A 5,929-nucleotide genomic window follows, 5' to 3' on the forward strand; every position below is an offset into this window, starting at 1 on the left:
ACTTTTATCAGTGATCAGCTCGGACCACTGGCCGTGTCCATCGAAGGTCTCCAGTAATAGAATCGGGTTCTAAGGGATTATCTAAGATAGCAAACAAGACAGATGCAAGACCAATTCGCTTATACAACACAGTACATCAATTAGGTCTTGGTTGGAATGTTTGCTCTGCCTCCACTGCCTGCCCATCTTAGAAACCCTCTGTGCTTTATGGATGAAGACCCTGGAGAAGAACGCAGAGATAACGCGCCAGCACAATAGAATTTTGAGGTGTTGGGTTATTTTTTTATTTTGATTTAATTGATATTCTTTTGTATTTTCTTGACTTGACTTGTTTGTTTACTTCATGTGAATCTATGAAAACGAATGAGAAATTTCCATCATTTTGTTCCTTGCATTTAATCTTAGCATACTTTATTTTTGTTCTTTAGATATTTTCTAAGTCTTGTGCATTGCCTGACCTCAATGATATCAACTATATGAAATTTATAAGTATAGAGAAGGCGTTAGGAAAATCAACAAGGCCTGAACTTCTCTAAAAAGACTAAGTTTACTTTCTAACGCGTGCAAGCTTCAAGTCTTAAACTTCTTTCGGACTCTCAAAGCCTTTTAGAAATTTTGTTTCTCTTTTAGCAAGAGGATTTAGCTAGTCTCCAAATTTGGGATGAGTACAGATCATCCCTAAATTTGGGGATGAGGGAAATCCAAGTTAAGACGCATCAACAAGTACATCATAAAGAAAAGGGAACAAAATAAGAAAAATGTTAAACACAACTCCTCTGTCATCACTTCAAAAGAAAAAACCTTAAAATGGCACGAGTTAATTTGGAAAAGGAACTTAGCCGTAGTTGGATGCTCGCATGACACCTGTGGGGGCAAGCCAAAACGAAGTTAAGTCTCCTAGACCAATGCGTTCCATAGAACTCCTCTGTCTAGTTCGAAGAAATTATATCTTGAAACGCATGAATATTAGATATGAGTTTAGTTGTGAAGGGTTCTCACCCATAGTTGGATGTTCGCATGACACCCGTGGGGACAAGCCAAAACGAAAGTGGGATACCTGAAACAACACATGAGTAAGTAAAAATTCATAATTGTTTTTCTTTTTATCCGGCAATTATCATAAAAAGAACATCTAACGCATTGCTAGTTTAGAAAAAACGAGAATGTTTTGAAAAACGAAAGGAGTTGTTGATAAAAGGCCTGTTGCATCTGAAACTCAACATTAGTCCTTTTAGAAAAGAGTCAATCTGAGTTACATTTTCCAAACTCTTATCTCAAGCTTATGAATGAATATGATGAGAGGCGAACTCTGCACACTTAAGACAAAGGAGATAACAAAGAATCATTCTGGAATGGTTGAGGACAAGCATTATTCAAATTTGGGGGTGGTGATAACTTGTAGAAATACAAGTTATTTTTGCTCTTAAGTTAGAACAACTAAGGTTTTTAATGATAAATTCTCCTCATTTTTAGTAGAAACGCATGGAATTATTCAAACATTAACAAATACATGCAAAAGAAGTTTTATTACTAAATATCACGGTGCTAACGCATTGTACTGCAGGATTTCAACACGAGGATTAACGCTAACGCATTAGAGAAGTGCCGCAAGGAAAGCTCTAACACATGGGCCATGCGTCGGAGGGAGTTCAATGCAGAGAAGATCCATTGATACAGGTTGATTGTGTCACGTCACCACTTGCAAGTATGGGCACCTGCAACAGGCGGCATCTGAAAAGCTTCCAGCAGCAGGCAGCGTCTGAAATGCTTCCGAGAGTCGGGCGGTTGACCAGGGCATGGACTTTAATGTTGACCAGGATATGGACTTTAATGCTGCCCATTCACCAAATGGACATGACCAACGCCTATAACTAGATGAAGTCCCTCCAGAGTTTGCAGTGAGAAAATTATTCAGTTCAGAAATTATTAAGATCCTTACTCTCTGTAATTAGTGTAGTCGTAGTTTAAGTTGTGTTGTGGTGTCAAGACGATCAGAAGGGTTGAGAACCACCACCACCGCCGGTCAGAGAGCGGAGGAAGCCAAGCTTGAGAAAGACACTTCGTCCTCTTTCTATACAAGTGATTGTACACAACAGAATTGAGTCAAAGAGATACAAGAAATTGTACTCTGCGGCTTGACTTAGTTTCCTTCATCTCATTTATCACTTTCATTTCACTTGATTGAATCTTGCTTTTGTAAAGACAATTTGCTTCTTTATAAAATTCATATATTTGATCCATCACATTTTTGCCATTGTTTATTTCTTGTTCATGTTGAATGCATTTATACTTTATGCAAAATTTCATTTCAATGCTTAAGCCAACTTGATCAATTGGTAAAAGCATCTTTAACTTAGATTGTTCGAGAGAATAACTAAGCCGCATCAAGTAGGACGCCTAGTACAACTAGAGATAGACTTACTGGTATCTACTACATTTTATGTTAAACGTATGCAACCTAGAGATAGGTTTTGTAAAGTCTAATGCATGAACAAAAGATAAGCAAATCATCCCATCTCATCCACATCACATTTTGGTTTGTATACACTCATCTTAGATCGACGCATCCACTTACATTAAACTCCATTTTCGCATGATCCATCACTCACCACTCAACTCTTTTGTATCTTCTTGCATAGGCACGGCACTTCAGTGTAAATAACACATCTCTTATTCATTTAGGAAAACCCCTATAATAGATACAACGCAAGGTCTGCGTTTGTTTAATTGAATCCCTGAGTTTGACCTTGGACTTGCCAGGAACCTAAATTAGATTTATACTTGGGTTTGGTTTAGGAAAACTTGAAGGTCATTAATAGGAGTGTCGTGCGTTCTGATTGCATATCTCTAACGCATCAATGCGTTTCAACTACTTAAACGCATCACAGCATCAACGCATCATTTATACTTAGCACTTATTTTTTCAACTTATTTTATACAATACACTCCCTGCTTGAATCACGATAGCAACAAACAGCAACATATAGAAATACCTATTTTTGTTATAAAAATGGGTAACAACACCACCACCATCATTTCGGTGGTTTTTTTTTTTTAATAACTAGTGCGATTTTTTTAATTGAAAATTTTCAAATAATTTGAAAATATGAGATCACTATTTTAACCCATAAATTTAATTTTAATCTCACATAAAATTATCATTTATGGAACATTTTATTTTTATGGTGCAAATGTTGATTTTCAACTGCAGTATTCTTTAAATATACTTTTAAGATATATATTCAATTATGGTATTAACAAATTATTTTTAAGTAAAATAATATAAACAATACAATCTAATCATTGATTAAAATTCATAATTGTCGTGGTAGAAAGTTAATATTAGACTTTCTATAGTTTCCAATAGTATAGTTTTTAATTGGCTTTTAGACCATAATTTTTTTTTACCGTGGTGTAAAATTAATTTTTACACCACAATTTTCATTGTTTGTCGTGTATAATTAGTTTTTACACCATAATTTTTATTGATCATAGTGAAAAATTAATTTTTACAACACAATTTTTATGTTTGTAGTTTTTACATTATGATTTTTATTAACTATAGTGTATTGTTATTTTCACATTATGATTTGTATTGATTGTGGTGCAAATTTAATTATTACACTTTTACATCATAATTTTTTTATCATAGTGCAAAGGTAAATTTTACACAATGGTTTTTCTTGACTATGGTACAAAATTAAACATTACACTATAGTTTTTATTGATCGTGGTGTAAAGATAATTTTTACACCATGGTTTTTCCTTAACCATGGTGTAAAGTTACATTTTACACCATGATTTTTTTATCGTGGTGCAAAGTTAATTTTTACACTATGACTTTTAGTGATTATAGTGCAAAGTTAATTTTTATACCACGGCTTTTACTAACCATGGTGCAAAGTTAATCTTTACACCACGACTTTTTACTGACCATGGTGCAAAGTTAATTTTTACACCATGGCTTTTACTGGCTGTGGTGCAATATTAATTTTACACCATGGTTTTTATTGACCATGGTGCAAAGTTAATTTTTTACACCACTATTTTCAAAACCCCGTAGTCTATAACATATCTTTAAACTATGATTTTTAATTTTTATGGTCTCTAAATAGGTGTATTCGTTTTAGACCATGGTTAGTTCAATCTCTACAAAATTAGACCTTTTTTAAAAAAAAAAAAAAAAATACCATAGTCTTATGTCTAAATAAAAGTGTAGTGTATATTAAATTTTGTAGTAGTGAGTGGGTCTTATCCATAGGCCTATCAGGATAAGGTACCCAACTTTATCCCTACACTATAGACCCTTTAGGTTGAATCTTGAACATTGATCCTTATATATCTCTACATACAGTTCAAGACTCATAGGAAAACCTAGGATGTTAGTGGATTTTAGGGTTAATAAGATAAAATTAAATTAAATATCAATAACACTTATTGAGAAAAACATTAATAATTATTTATTAATCACGGTCATTTAATTACATTTACTATCTACGAATTTTAGGGCATAAAACCCAACAATATTATATGCCACTAAAAGACTTCGTACATCAGCATGATAGAGTTTGTGAACTCTGTTCTGAATACTAGTAACAAAATCATTGTATTCGGTTTCGACTCCTTCGAGAATGTATGCTAGATTATTGTGTTATGAAAGGGCTCACCAAGAGCTGCAAACATGTTCGTAATGTTCTTAATCTGAGTGACTATATAACGATGTTAATAGTAGAGCTTACATTTCACCAGGATGACCATAAGTGACATGACCTAAATCTTGAGTGAGTTGTGAACTTCTACCTATGAAGGCAATCCTTTGATTTGCATGGGTGAGAGTGGCCAGATCGTCGACTCAATATGCCTACCATTTTGGGGATTCTTCTGATTGGGGAGTTGGGAACACAGCTACACAAGACGGAATTCTCCGATGTTGGGGTTACTAGATAAATTGCTCCCTTGAGGAATGATTCCGAGGCTTGAACAATGTGGTCACACCCTATCTTGGCCCGAGAAGGATTTGGTCATAGTTGGACTATGACTTATTTTTCATTAGGGGAATCAGTGGTACTTAAGGAGTTAGATGTAACTATAGGGGCAAAACATTAATTTTGGTTTAGTTGTACTTACAAGTAATTTGTAAAGGGTTATCGTCTTGTTGACTGATTATATCAATAAACACAAAAATATATCTGTAGTGTGAAGAGTGCAGTTATCGGTCTTTAGTGGAGTGACGACAATTAATGGATGTTGAATAATTTAAATAAAGGAGTTTAATTAATTTTTCAAGTACGATTGGAGCTTCAATCTATAGGTCCATAAGATCCCTTCTGTAGCTCAACAGGGATTATTGAGAATTAATTTTGGATTAATGTGAATTGTTCAAATTAACTGAGAGAATTAATTATATGTGATATAATTAATATAATGTATTCGATACATTATAACATAAAGTTTATTTTGAGAGGAATGAAATATTTGAATATTATTCAAATACTAATTATATGGATTATATAATTAAATTTAGTATAAATGTGATTTATACTAAATACCATGAATGATTGAGAGAAATAAAAACTATAGGTTATATTGTATTTGATGCAATATAAAACTATAAGTTATGTGTTATGTTTGATATAACATATAATTATATATACGTATAATAAGTTAATTATTATATATATGTATTTATATATTTATATTTAATTTAATTTTGAATGGGAGTGATTTTTTATTTTTTCTTCGTCTTCTTCACATGAGAGAGTGTCTCTCTGTGAGCTTCTCTGGAATAACTCTCAAGTACACAGAGAAGAAAATAAAGTTTTTCTTCTTCATCTCTCAAATTCCTTCTCCCTCTTCCAAAAAGAAACAGAGCCCCCATTTCTTGTCAATTCTCTACCCAAAAGAGAATACAGAAGGCTCCGATTGGTGG

The sequence above is a fragment of the Benincasa hispida genome, chromosome 5, assembly GCF_027475165.1.
Source record: "Benincasa hispida cultivar pf3 chromosome 5, pf3_genome.v1.1, whole genome shotgun sequence".
In the NCBI taxonomy this organism is placed as follows: Eukaryota; Viridiplantae; Streptophyta; class Magnoliopsida; order Cucurbitales; family Cucurbitaceae; genus Benincasa; species Benincasa hispida.